The 15,212-nt window shown below is 37.6% G+C and overlaps 1 protein-coding gene across 13 annotated transcripts in view; it reads left to right on the top strand.

Annotated features, from left to right (window-relative positions):
- CSRNP3 (cysteine and serine rich nuclear protein 3) overlaps positions 1–15,212 on the top strand; it is an 87,415-nt gene that overhangs the window by 34,643 nt on the left and 37,560 nt on the right. For 3 of the 13 annotated variants that reach the window (XM_015289746.4, XM_004942797.5, XM_015289744.4), the window contains exon 2: positions 4,454–4,544. The exons of 6 other annotated variants lie outside the window; for them this stretch is intronic. The gene's annotated coding sequence lies outside the window, so the exon portion shown is untranslated. Of the gene's footprint in view, positions 1–4,453; positions 4,545–14,450; positions 14,576–15,212 lie in introns of those variants that run through there. 4 more of the 13 variants (XM_025152653.3, XM_015289745.4, XM_040704221.2 and 1 more) reach the window with 2 other exon arrangements.

The raw sequence follows: 15,212 nt of genomic DNA, 5'->3' as shown, positions 1-15,212 counted from the left end.
AAAAATTTTTCAAGACAGATCTGTCCTATTGCCAGCTTCTATTCCTACTGAGAGTCCCAGTGGTCCTTCGGAAGCTTCCCTTGGATTTTCTTTGTGTTCTTAGAAAGCAAATGAAGCTTCAGAAAGACTCCTATAATATCCCTCCCCACCCCCCCCACCCCCCCCCCCCCCCCCCGTTTTTTTTTCATCTAGTGTCATTTTTCATTTCATACATTTAGTATAAATTCTGCATTCTGTACTGGTTTAGAGCTTTTAATACCAGCCTTTAAAGATGGTCAGAATTAGTGCTTTAAACAAATTACATTATTTTAGCCTGGGAAATATGAATCAAGTGTGAGGATGCTGAGTACTTCCTGAGACACAGGAGTTAATTCATTGTTTTCAGTTGGACTGTTTTGCTAGAGGAGAGCTTTGTGACTGGTCAAAAGCAGATCTAGGGGAGTCCAGTATGTTGGGAAGGAAAGTATGCCAGTACTTTATGTACGATGAGAGGAACAAACTGCAAGGCATATCTGTACAAATGGTGCCTGCTCATACAAACTTGCAGAGGATTCCTTCGTTTTTTTACATATATTTTCTTTGAGTTTAAAAAAAAAAAAGACATTCTCAGTTTTGGCCTATCAGAACTGCACAAAACAGTTTAGGACATGGTTCTTTATTTGCTGTGCTTTCTTTCAAGGGTACCTTCTGCAAGTCAGTAATCTGCATGTCTAGCAATGACCACTAAAGAGGCTATCTTTTTTGCTAGCTAAACTGCTAAAGTTGGCATAGGCGAAGATGGTATTCTATTCATCTTTGAAGTGCATGTAATTCTATTAAGTGTAGTATTTGAGTAACTTCTGAAACTGGAAAAATATCACAGTCGCCTGTATGCCATTCAACACTATTGATTGTTGTTCATCCATTTACCGAATATGTAACATTTTTGGTGTTCTAGCTGTATATAAGACTACCAGTAATACCCCACTACATTTGTGTGTGGGTAGCATCCAGACTTCAAAGCTTGTTTCAGAGTTTTTGCAATATCTTTAACAAATTATGATGGTGATATGTAGGTGGTTCCGTTTGAACCCTCATAATAGTGAAATGGCTGTTTTAAAGAGGAAAACAGCTTGTGGTTGGCCAAGGACATTGATTTGTCCTGCTATTTCCCCATTCACTATCAAAGCTAGTTAGTGTCTTTGTGTAGCATGGAGTCTTTGTATTTTAATGAATTCATTGCCAATTCTGGTATGCCCTCGACCAATAGTGGTGAGAAAGGGATTTTCACTATCAGATTGACTGAAAATCGTACCATGTTATTCCTATTGAGGCCCCAACCTTTCTTATCCATGTATTATATTACTGGGTTTTGCTGTGTGATTGGGTGCAAGATTATCATATTCCAACCCATTAAGTCCCACTTGTGATATACACTGAATACACCATCACCAAACTCGCTGTGCTCTTATCAAAGACAGCTTCAGCTAGTGTGTCCATCTTGAACTTTCTGCATTTCTGATGTTCAGTGTGTTGCTCTGTATAAATATTTTTTGTAAACTTGTAAAATTGTCTGCATTTTTGGGAGTCCAGGTTTGGTGCATACAACAAATAGCCTTTTAATACTGTAAATTAATTTATGTGTGTTTCCAGCTGACTTGCAGAGCAGCTTATCTACTGAGGGATATTAGGAAAAACTTTGGAAAATGTTGAAGCAGGAGTTGTGTCTGCAAATAAATTAAGGGCAATTCCAAGCGCTTACGTTAGCTAAATGCTAGCAAAAAAAGCAGCCATAGGCAGTGGTCATTTGTAGAGCTATAGTGCAGCAGTGGTTACTATGGTAACTGTAGGTGACCTACATTTTACCAAAAAAGTGAGAAAGTTTCTGTGATAATTTTTTTTTAAATGAAGCACACTTATCAACTCCTACTGTTCTTCAATTTTTTACACATTACTTTGCTCATATAATACTATCAAGGTTCTGAATAGTGTGGAATGGACATGCAAATCGTGGAGCAGAGACATCATTTTTACACCACTATTTAAAATTAGTAGAAATTGTCACCTTTGTCATGTCTAATGACATGTTCTTGTGATAACTGTAAAACATTTTCCTTAATTATAGAGTGCTTTATAATAACGTATTTATGTAGCTACTAGTCTATGCTCTATAATAGCTTGCAGCGAAAAGGCTCATTCTTGTGAATTTATCTATTTGACTAACATTACAAGTCACTAAGCTACTGCACGAAGAAAGTTACTCAAATTGTTGAGCACTGTGAAGTATCAGTGATGCTTCTGGCTTCAGTAAATGCAGTTTGTCAATGCCTTTAAGGAATTGAGAATTTTCCCAAAATGAAAGAGAATATAGTACTGAGGGTGTTGGAAGGTAAAGAGCCACCAGAATTGAGGACAGTATGTGATGAGGTAGCATTTTTAAACATGCATTTTGCTCAGTGAGATTAACATAGAAGGGTAAGTGTAGAGCAGTAACTGTTGCGATTGAATAGAACTATAGATTACAGGTATACTAAGCATGAATTTTCAGAAAAAAAATTATTAAAATAGATTAACGGGGGATTTGCATTAATTTTATTTTATTTGGCTGTGGTTCCCGGTATTTAAATAAAACCACTGTTCTACTTTGAAGTATTTAATTTGCTTTCTCTATAGTATGAAGGACTCTTAGTTTCATAGAAATTAAAGATGGAAAAGCTAAAACACTGACTTAGTAGAGGGTGGGGTGGGATATACAGATTCCTAACTACCTGTATCTGCTGTCTGCTATCCCACTGGCAGCACATGATACTGGCCTGTTCACATGCACAATATGCATCTGGCAAGTGATATTGGAATTGCCTTTTGGTTTCTTCCCTACTTATCCCTTTCCCTCTCTGCCTGTGCATCTTTGGTTACACTCCTTATTGCTCTGAAGTTCATGCAGTCTGTTCAGTGTGATCCGTTCTGCGTAGCTTGCTGTTTTCCATCACTTCAGTCATGTTTTATTGGATTAGCTACTGACTCATTTGTTTCTGTATCTCATAAAGCAAACCAGTTTTGGTTTGCTAACCTCTACGTTGCTCTAAAAAGCTTGAGTTGCATGCACCATATCCATTTCTTTACATTGTGGTAATCAGAAACAGTAACAGTACTGGCATGAAATATCAATTAGTTTGTATAAAACTTAGTAAGACATTAAGTAGTGTGAAGCACTTTAGTGATTTCAAGGGTTGATTTAGTTTGCCTGAATGATGCAGACTTAAATTATCACCTGAAATTCTTCTATCATGATCAAAAACTTATTTTCCAAATTAGTTTGATCCCCAAAAAATCTTAAGCATGCCGTAAATAGAGAAGTATCAGTTGTTACACTACTAAAGCTTGAGGTCATAGTAAATAAAACATGTAGGAACTGAATGCCCAGGGAGTCACAGCTGGCAGAATGTGCCCAGTTCTGTAGAAGGAGATGGAAATTGCCAGAGGTTTGTCTAGAATGTACATATCTTTTTATGATCACACTTCTATGAACCACCTATGAACAAAGAATACCTTCCAGGCACATCTGAAGTGCCTCTGTGCTACTTCTGGCCATGAGCCTGTCTCTACTGTGCTCATTTTTCAGTGCCACAGAAGAAGGTGAGAAATGATCAGTCAAACTACAGTAAGCAGGTTCTGCATTTGGAAGTGTTGAAATGAATATTCCAGTCTGATCTTTGCAAGTTGAAATGAACCAAGATATGATTATGAAGTTATTCTGTTTTTTTTTTTCAAGCAGAATCACAGGTGTTATGGGACAAAACAAAGTGATGCAAATTGGTACCTGTAATTGCAGGTCCAGAATTGTCACCAGCTTGTGCCTGTTTCCTCCTTCTCCCTTGACCATAGCCACATGCCCAAGTGTACAGTATAGATCAGGTGAAGATTTTTTCCAAAACTTATATCCAAAAATGTATTTTAGAAATATAAGAAACCTTGCTTTAAGTGCTTCAACAGATGGCAAGTCTGTCACCTGCCATGGTAAGCAACACTAATGTTTAATTGTCCTTGCTGTTCCTGAATTTTGTTCTGTTCAGTGACAGACTCCTAGGTGTTCAGGCTTCCTGTTGTGTCAGAGCAGAAGTGGCTAGTAGTGTGTACCAGAACCACAACGTGCATACTGGCTGTGTACTCAAAGGTTGCATGTTCATTTAAATTAACAAGTCAGAGCTGCTCCTTCTGAAATACAGTATAGAAGGCAGTCAGTAATTTAGATCAATCTTAAATATTTCTGTAAAGTAACTTATATGGTTTATACGCACAAATCACATGCTCTTCTGAAACCTATTTCCTCATGTTTATTGCTTTTGTTACAAACAAACTGAATTTTGTTTATTCTGTGAGTTTCTGTAAGGCATCACTAATAATTTGATAGAAATTTTAAATGCTTGTTGATATCATTTTAACAGTAATGAGACATGAATTTCATTTTTTTAAGGACAGATTAAGGAAATGTCTACAGACTGAAAACATGATTTCAGAGGTCTAAAAATCTCCTGAGAGAATCTGCCCTTCTTTGAGATCACAAGGTCAGTAGTATGGTAGCAGTTATTCTCATGCATCTGTCTATACAGTTATGCAGACCCAATTTCGAGTTGGTACCATTTGATGGCACAGAACATTTTGTTTTATTTTACATCTCTGTGGAGATTTTTATCTGCAATTTTAGAAGAGTATTAGGGAAAACATTCTGATTTCCAGCTGCAACTTTGTTTAAAAATGCTTAAAATTCATGCTCAAAGCTTTTGGATTATTATACATCAACAGCTTCCGATGTAATTAGATTTTACAGGAGAAATGTTCATAACTTCTTGCCTGTGTTTGTAAATGAATTAACTGTTGCATATTTGCTTCTTCGCTTGCTTGCAAAAACTATAAGCTGCTTAATATTCCGGAAAACACTAAATTGTCTGAAGAGGTGCTTTCAAAGCTTGTATTTTAATTTATAACAACACAATTCAGTTGTTTTTTTTTCCTGAGACTGGAAATAATGGATATGATTTATTCAAATGCAAAGAGCTTTCCAGCTAAAGTAGTAAATGTGTTCAAAGAACTGTGTGGTATAATAAGAACTTCACCACGAAGTAGTTTAAAATGCTTGATAAATAAATGAAAATAAAAGCTATCTCTTAGGTAACATGTTGGTAATTTGCCGTAAGTTTTGCTCAGATCCTAGAAAACATGTACAGTTTTTATCTTTCAAGTGTTTGTTGTTAGAATGTTATTTTTGAATGCTACACTTATTAATGAAGGAGAAACTGGAAAGCATGAGTGTAGTTAACTCTTATCCTGAAAGATCTGAAGCCAGAACATGAATGCAGACACTAGAACTATCTTTTCATGAACAACCGTGGATCTAAATGTAGTAGTATTCTGCTTATGTACAGCACTGTATCATGTGGAGATGCATGCACAGGCAATGTTCCGTGACCACAGTTACTGTTTTTTCTTGTTCTTTGTTTTCATGGTCAGAGTCAAATAAACTTATATTATTTCTTTTTACCTTTCCTAGATTATCCTTATCATGCACTACCAAAGACAACTGAGACTTAAGTTTCTTTCAGTAGTTGGAGCTTAAATTATATAGTCTGATTTTTTTATTATCTGTTATTTTTCTTTTAAGAAGAAAATTATTCTTCTATGATTCTATTTTATCATTTTGCTCTGTTGATATTGTGCAAAGAAGAGTGCTCCTCTCATTTGTGAGCTTAGTTTGCCAGAAGGTGGAACTACAATTAAAAAACTGAACAAACACAACAGAAAACAGTCCTGTTGACTTTAGGAGTGCTCCATTAAGTCAGTAAGTTGGTAAACACTGCAGGAAAACTTTCCAAATGAGCCTTACTGCTACCATCGTTCCACTGATGGGTGCAATTAAAAATGGAATTTGGAAAGGAAATAGACCAGTATTCCTTTGGCTGCATTAGAGAGGGTGTTTGTGAGTAGTTTTCAAGTACCAAGTATTTTACACATCAAACTGAGTAAGGGCACTGTTAATATGTGTCCTTCTCTAGACAGATGGGATATATACATAAAAATTTGAGGAAAATCTTCAAAAGAGTGGCGTGTTTGTGTTGCAGTATAACAGCTTTATTTGAATTATAGTGTATAAGTAAACCTCACAATGTAAGGCTTAATTGCGCAATCGTTTTTTGAAGAAAAACTTTTGAGGCTTACATTGTAATATGGCATCTGTAACTTTCTTCTCAGGGTTCTGGTGAATTCTTTCATGACTTCATTAACTCTTAATGGGTTTCAGAGATCAGAGGAAGCTTAGCTAGGACTTATTAGCAAGAAAAAATCTGTAAGGAAGTTTGACAATTAGTAGGTGTGCAAACATGTAGAATCCTCTGAATCATTCATTCAGAGTGTAACATTAGAGATCACCAAACCCAATGCTCTGAGTGCTATGATGTTCATTCTTGTTTTCTATCTCTCATGCTGTATTAAAATGCTTCAGGTAATCATGTTGGATACCTGAATATTTGTTCGAATATTGGTAGTCTAACAGAATTTCAGTGAAAAGGACTACCTTCTTCTGCAGAGACTTTTCCATATTTGTAATGGATAAACTGACCTTCTGTCAAGAATTACAACATAATCCTTTGTAATATGAATAAAATTGATATTAAATGTTGATTTCAAAGGAAAAAAAATAGGATTTCTTAAAAGTACATAGTGTAGAAATCTTAGCCTTGATGCTTTTTAATAGAATGAATGCTTGTTGTTCAGTATTTCTGTAAAATTACATTGTGTCTTATTGTTCAATATCCTCTTTGTAGGAGTAGTATTTTAGAGCTCAAAGACATTTTCAAGTTATTGTTAAGGAACCAGTCTTACCTCAGTTTACTTGAACTACTTGTCCTAACCTGTGGGTAATTTCAGTTTCTGACCTAAGCTTGCTTATCATATTTTAGTTTTTGTTGAAAATGAAAATAGGACAAAAAGCATTCTGCAAAGCAGTCTAGACCAAACACAGTGGAATTGTTGATGAAATGCAGTTGCAGATGATAGGTAGACCCAATGCTAGCATTTTACATAGAAAATAACGTCCTGCAGTTAAACTTCAGGTGTCATCTGCTAAACGTTTACAGAAAAGAAGGATTTTTGTCTGCTGTTGTACAGCCTTTCACTAACTATGAAATCTATAGATAAAGAAAAGGACTTTAAGCTGTCCCCACAGAGAAGCACCCAATTCTTGCAGCTGTCTGCAGTCTTGTGCCTGACTGTTAGTAGCTGTGTGTTACTATAGGAGTTGGTATTTTTGTTCATTGTGATGAGAAGATGTTGAGATAAGAACACAGCTTTCCTCCTCTTGTTTTTCTGTTAAATCTCCTCAAAGTGCACACTCACCCAGGTACCAAGAGCTGTTAGGCTCACTGTTGCTCAGGTGGAGCAGATCTGTGCATCTGAAGGGGCATTCTTTCCCTTTGCTGCCTTCTCATTTAAACAGCTTCATCTGCTTTTCCTTGCAAGAAGGGATTTTCTCTTAGGCAAATACATAAATTCTTCCCACTTGTGTTGCTTTGGGGATAATATACCTTAGCATTTCATTAGTGTATGTTTTTCCACAGTAAACAGTAAATAATTTGCAGACCAAATAATGTATTTAAACAAAAGGGACTACTAAAAGTCTTCATTTTGATGGGATTTAGAATATGTTTGCAATTAGCTCTAAGCCCTTGAAAGGGTGGGGTTCCTTTTAGAATCATAGAATGGTCTGGGTTGGAAGGGACCTTTAAGATCACCTAGTTCCAACGCCCCTGACAATGGGCACATACACCTCCTTCTAGACCCTGAAGTTCCATCCCCAGCTTTCCTGTAGGCCCCCTACAGGAAGGTCACTATAAGGTCCCCACGGAGCCTTCTCTTCTCCAAGCTGAAGAGCCTCAGCTCTCACAGCCTGTTTTTGTAGGGGAGGTGCTCCAGCCCTCAGATCATCTTTGTGGCCCTCCTCTGGATCTGCTCCAACAACTCCATGTCCTTTTTGTTTTGAGGGCAGAACTGGATGCCGTACTCCAGGTGGTGTCTGATGAGAGCAGAGTAGAGGGGCAGAGTCACCTCTCTTGACCTGCTGGTCACACTTCTCTTGATGCAACCCAGGATACAGTTGGCCTTCTGTGCTGCAGGAGGACACTGCTGGCTCATGTTACATCTTTCATCAACTGACACTCACAAATACTTCTCCTCAGGGCTGCTCTAAAGCCGTTCTCCACCCAACCTGTATCTGTGCTAGGGATTGCCACGGTGCAGGGGCAGGACCTTGCACCTGGCCTTGTTGAATTTCAGGAGGTTGGTATGGGTCCACCTCTGAAGCCTGACCAGATCCCTCTGGATAGTATTCCTCTTGTGTCTCAACTGCACCACTCTGCTTGGTGTTGTCTGCAAATTCGCTGAGGGTACACTCAGTCACACTCTCCATGTTGCCTATGTTAAAGGTAATGATGTTAAATAACACCAGTCCCAACACTGATCCCTTAGAAACACCACTCATTACTGGTCTCCACTTGGGCATTGAGCCATTGACTGCAACTCTCTGAGTGTGACCATCCAGCCAATTCCTTATCCAGTGAGTGGCTCATCCATCAAATCCATTTTTCTCCAATTTGGTGACCAGGATGTCACGTGAGACACTGTCAAACACTTTGCACAAGTCCAGGTAGATGAGGTCAGTTGCTCTTCCTGTATCCACTGACATCATAAATGGCCACCAAGTTTGTCAGGTACAACTCGCCCTTGGTGAAGCCATGTTGGTTACCACCAATCACCTCATCTTTATTTTCTGCGTGTCTCTCCTTTGGGAGAACCTGCTCCATGGTCTTGCCAGGCACAGAGGTGAGACTGACTGGTCTGTAGTTCCCAAGTTTTCCTAGCTTTATTTAATAAATAACATAAATAACTTAATACATGAGATAATAGCGTAAATAAATAATTTGATAACAGAATAGTTACCCTATTCATCTTAATGTGTGTTTTCCTTTCTTCTTTTGGACTCTTTTCTCTTTGCCCTTCCTTTTATGCAGAAGAAGTTTGTTCTACGTGTTTTTTAAATGGTATCTTGATTTTTTGTATCTAATTCACAGGAATAAACAAATTATAAGGCATTGAAAAGCTGAGAAGATTCACAATGTAACCTTCGATAGAGATGGACCGGTAAAAATAATTCAGCAAACCAGAATTATTGATGAGAAGTTATGTCTAGGCTTTCGTGTTAACCACTTAATTCAGCATAGCTTTAGAAGTGCTTATCTTGCAGTTGTTTCACAGCATATGACACCTGCTAGCTCAAACATCTTGTTGCTTCTGTACCACCTTCCCCAGGCAGTAGCCTGTCTTTCTCACACTTAGTTGGCACCCCATCTATGCTCTTCCCATTCAGGAGGTCACAACAACCTCCATTTAATTTCTCCCTGCGGGTCAGCCCTCCTCAGAAGCATTAATTGGTCATCACAGCCTGAAAAGTGAAAGTAAATTAAAAGTATACGCCCTGATGCATTGGGTGGAGCTCTTTGCCCCTTTCTGGAGTGGTTTCTTCACTCTATACGTTACCAGGTTTGAATTTTTTTCAGTTACAGAGAGACAATTGATAGAAATTTCTACATGCCAATAAATGCCAATTTTTTATGAAACAGACTTTATCACTGTTGTACGCAAGAGTTACAATGTAATAATAGTTCTGCTTTTGACTTTCTCATGTCCAAAAACTAGGTTCCCATCCACTGTCTCTGCGTGACAATCCCTGGCTAACAAGACCAGGGATTGTAAAAAGACCTCAGCCCATCCATGACTCATGAAGTAATTCAGCAAGGGCTGAATACTGATGAAGATGAAAGGTGTACATATGTACGCTGTCTTAAGTAGGGGTTGCGGAGTTCAGAAAGACTGATCTAATTGTGCTGAAACAGCTGCCCGGATGGAGCAACTGTACAATGTGTAGAAGAAACCTGACTCAGTTGTTTTTAATATCTGTGTCCTCTAACAGCTTGTGCTGTATTATAGGATCTAGAGCCAGTGGCTGTTTTCTGCGCTAGAAAATGCCCATGAGAGTTACTGCGAGTGTTCTCTTCTGAGAGTGCTGGCTTGGTGCTAGTGGGTGCGCTTGATTAGCCCAGGAGAAATGTATCACACACAGAGCTTTACCCAAGGCTGTAAACTGCTGAAGGAGATGATCTCTGCTATCACAAATGTAAGAGTTTTCCCCTGCCAGGATCTATAAAACTTCAGGACAACTGAGCAGATGTCTCATAGCTGATACTTCAGGAGCTAATGAGCTAGTTTTTCTTTTTTCTTTAAAATGGACATAATTTAATTTTATACGACATTGGCTGCGTTTTAATGGGCAGCATGATAAAGCCTGAACTCCTTGACTGAGGTCAGCCTATCTGCTAGTGTCTTGTTTTTAGGAGTAGCTAAGCATATAAAGAAAAAATTCTTCTCTTATACTAAAAATCTTCCAGTGGTTCAGAACAAGATAGGTTTTAATCAGAAGTTACATTAAAAGGGAACTTGAAATGTGTATCTGACTGTAAATGTCTCCCTAGAAGTTAGAAATAAGAGATAAAAAGGCATGTGCCCCCATGTTCCAACGTAGAGAACAATTACTGCGGGATTTCTCTCATAGTATGAGACTTTTCTGCTGTGGAGCTGTGGTTTCCTTTCTAAGAGTTTTGCTCAGGTATTAATACTAGCTGAAAAAAAAAAAAAGACAAAGCTCCATATTTAGTGAGCAAAAATAATTTATGTATTTGATACTTCCTATTAAGCAAGTTATAAAAACGCTTGAGTTTTCTACTTCAGGTCTGGGAACCAGTGTGAGAATTGTGAGTAGTTCCACTGAAGAAACTGTATTATTTAATGAATGAGCACTTTCATAGCATCTGTATCCTTTTGTCCATTAAGGTATGCATAGTGTTGATTATATGATGTAGCGGCTGAAATGTGATGCAGGGATTTCAGAGACCTGTATCCTAGGCTCTAGAGTTTCCCTGCTTTGGGAATTTGAGAGATTCATTAAATAGATCTGTCCAGAAGAGACTAAGGCCCTCTTTCAGCAGGTCGCTAAAGTTACATTCTTACTTAATGAGAATAACTGTGCCGGGCCCTTTGTTCCTTAATATCTGTTCTCACTGAGTCAGAACCTTAAAAACCCAACCACCTAAAATTGCATCAGAACAAATGGTTAAGGATGCTGATGAGCAATTTAAAAATTATTATTCATTCTTAAATATTTTAACACTGTTTCTCCCTATTTCTTCATCATCATCCGTATTGTCGTTTTGATTCCTTGAAAAACATTAAAATTCAGTGGTCTGGTTTATACTAAAGTCCTAGACGCATTCTTGTTATTTCTAATCCATCAAGAGTATCCAACAGCTCCTTTATTTCTTTATTTAGGCCTTCCTACACAGCAGTCTAATGAGGTCAGAAAGGTCAGAAGAAACTAGCAGGAAAGGTCAGAATGGCTTATGCATGGGTCCTTTTCTGTAGGCTGATACTCAGCATGCTGGGAATGGGTCAGATTATACTGTTTGGATTGTGCAGTGAAATAATGACATTACCAATTTGACAAGTATTCTTCATTATCCTTTCCCACAGAATGCATTTCCATGACTAGAGCAATTAGCAGGGATTATCTCTGAGAAGAGGAATAAATGGCTTTTAACTGCTTTGTGTATATGAAAATAATGCTAGCTTGTTTAAACTTTTCCTATCTGAAGGCTTTTTTTTAATAAGTTCAAGTGATAGCATATCAGAAGAAATAGTACTTTCCCATCCACCTACTGCTCTTATTTAGACATAAATAGAAATGTGAAGTTCATATGAGACTTAAATTTTCTTAATTTCCATTTGCCATTTTAACTTTTTTTGTTGTTGTTTTCTTATTAACAATTTTGGAAAATAATTTTCCAAATTATTAGGCAGGTCCTCTCCAGCTGACGATGTCGCAGCATACTTTGTTACTTTTATCATTGAGAGCACAAGTGTGGGATAAGTAACAATAAGGTATTTGATTTCTTTCTTTTTTTCTTTAATGGAAAAGCAAGGCATGGGATAATTAAGTTGCTCAAGGGCTCATAAAGTTACTAACTAGAAAAAGCTTTTAGAGTTTGAACTGGTTTGGGGAACTAATCTTAGGTCTTTGCTGCCAGTCCCATGCTGACAGTTCTTACAATCCAAAAAAAAGTTCAAATTCAGCATTAGTCAAAATATTAGTAACACCATTATAAGGAAAATAACAGTTGCCTAACAATTCCGAAGTGCTTGGTCATTTCTTTGCAATTGCTCTTTTTAAAGAATGCATGCTATTTGTTGCATTTTTTATACATACTGCTGAATTATATGCTGTCAGGCTTTGGCTTCGGAGTTCTCATTGGTTACTCGCTGCTTAGTAGAAATTACCATACTTGATACTTAAAGTGTACTTGAGCCTGTGAATGTCTGTATTTGTTGTCTGAAGATTTGGCTTTGGCTTTGTTGATTGGATGTTGGATAGACTATTCTAGTGCTACCACTGGCGGAGCCACCTGGGTACCTTGTTTGTATGCTGAGATTGAACAAAACACCAGATGTGTAGAGAGGCAGGAATTTTCACTCCAGTCCTGTTCAGGCTAGATTTGACTCAGCTGCCAGCCTGCATCTGCAGACTAGCTTCTTGTTGGTTTGTTGTTGTTGTTGTTGTTGTTTTTTTTTTTTAAGTTCCTTCTCTCCTTCCCCCCCCCCCTTTCCCTCGGACCGGGGTCATCAGTCCTTTCTCCACAAATTTTCTGATTTTGTGTAGCTACCTTTCCTATCTTCCAGTTCTTGCTCAGTGCACAGTTCACTTTGTGAATTTTGTCTCTGTTTGCTGAAGATTTGGGATGCAAATGAATTGTTTTGTTATTGTTATGATTTTCATAAAGGTTAGAAATATATGCCTAGCAAATTTTGACTGTCAGTGTCACAACCTGGTGTTTTTGGTGTTCAATCATTTACTTTGTCATTCAATTACCTTAGAACCTATGTGCCTCATTTACATATATTCTAGATACAAATGCATTTGCAACATATCAGAATAAACATTCTGGCCTCATCTTTCACAACCCACTTCTCAGGATTTTTACCATATTTCATCCTCTGAAATGCAGCTTTTTCTGTGCATTTTCCCAGACTTCTTTCTCCTAATTGCTATTGAATTTATTTTTCAAAAGGTACTTCATTTTTATTTTCCCCACCCTACATCTTTCTGTACATTTATATCTTTAGCAACCTTTTTCATTTCCGTATGTATTTTTTCTTCTTAATCTCATAGATGTTTGCAGTGAACATGTAGGTGTATCCCTCTTAGATTTTTACTGTAAAATCATTTTTCCATTGAGCAGTTTGTCTCTCATATATCCTCTAAGATAATCGACTGAATTGTGAAACAAACATTTTAGTATTTCCAATCTCAAATATCACAAAATCCTAGCCTTAAATTTATTCTTAATGTTTTCTTGTGTATATCAGCGCTGCTTCAAAGGTAATGCCTCCCTGACCTGTTTGATGCGTCTCTTTGTATCCCCTTTAGCAGCATGCTTTTTTTTTTACTGTCCTAAATGTATACTATTTGCTTCTGTTTCTTGATACAGAAGCAAGTTCTTCTTAGTCTGTTATGTGATGACAACTTTTATGAGATGACAAGTGACATCTCTGTTTCCTCTGCACTCCTAGCTCTCTGAATGTACCTTTGTCTCTTGTTTGACATTTAGAATATATAGCTTTTAAGGCAGAGACCTCTTTGGAATCTATTAATGCTATTGTTATTGCAGTATGATAATCTAAAGATAGCTTTCAGGGTAAGGTTTGTGGAGAAAGTAATATTTCTTTAGTGAGATGAACTTCTACAGTTAGAAAAGAAGACAGGCTTCTGTGTGTATGATCTCTTCCTCATGTTCAGAAGGTTCAGTTTTCTTAGTCATTTCCGTTGTCTACTTGGAGACACTGCATTTCTCTTCAAAATCTGCCTATTTCATGGCTGTCATCAAAAGGCTAGTCATTATTGATCTGGCTCTGATCCAGCATGAATGTAGATTTTGCTGCACTTGAAGACAACCTCAAAAGAACAGTAGGATCAGCAAAGAGTAAGTACCACCTGCCATTTTAAGTCTTCTACAAGCTAAATATGACCACTCAGGAATTGTCTAGGCACTGGAGATAATAAGAAAACTGCAGGATGCACAGTTCTGAGCTCAGTCCCACTGTAAATTATATGAAATAAATTTCCTGCGTATAAACGGTGCCACTGCTGTATCTCATTCCAAGACATCTAGGGCAGTGAAGTTGTCTTTTGCTGTGGAAGAATAGAGCAGTGGCCCTGTCAAATGCTTATACTTCTTGAAATCTGAAATGGTGGAAGTCTGTGTTAAGAATCCTGTATCCTGGTGACATATGTAACTGTTAGCAACAGCAGACTTAGAGCAGAATGAAAGTGGTTTCTCGGACACAGCCAGAACTGTAGTAGAGTCAGTGAAATTTGCCCACTTGGAGGTATAGAACGAGACAGCCAAGGACCTCAACTTCATACTTTTCAGTCACAAAACTGGTGAGTTCCTCAACAGACTCGGAGCTGTTGATCTGGTAGAAGTCTATTAACAGCAAATGACAGCTGGTGCTGTCAGCTTGCACCTTTGCTGTAACCTAGGTCAAAACAGACAAGTTGACTGGACTCTTTGTAAATATTTGACAACACGAGTATTATTTCCATCTATTATAGCAGGAACAAACAGTGTCCATATGCTGCTAGAAAGGAAAATATTTTGATAGAGATAATATCCTTAATGCTTAAAAATGCCTGGCCAGAGGGATAAGTTAATGGAGAAACCGTGGTCATTGCAGGGATGCAAAAAATAACACTGAAGGCGTAATCAGTGCTGTTCTGTAATACTGGAAACTGTGAAATGATGCAATTTCCTGTCAGGTAATGTCAGTGGTCCCCACAGCCCAAGTGTTGTCTGCGTCATTTATGAGCTTATTGTCAAACTGTTTGAATATAAACGTTGCAGGAACTCTTTGTTTACTGAATATATTTATTGTCAAATATTGTTTTTGTTGTTGGAAATGGAAATAATTCTTTCTTGGAAAGCTTATTTCTGAAATGGAGGGACTGACTTTCTTAAGTTCTATTTCAGTGTTGAACAGTTTCACTCAAAAGCTGTAATTCCCAAGATATTATAAAGAAA

This window comes from Gallus gallus, chromosome 7 (genome assembly GCF_016699485.2).
Source record: "Gallus gallus isolate bGalGal1 chromosome 7, bGalGal1.mat.broiler.GRCg7b, whole genome shotgun sequence".
Lineage (NCBI taxonomy): Eukaryota > Metazoa > Chordata > Aves > Galliformes > Phasianidae > Gallus > Gallus gallus.
The sequence above is the reverse complement of the archived record's forward strand: the minus strand, read 5'-3'. Positions and strand labels throughout refer to the sequence as shown.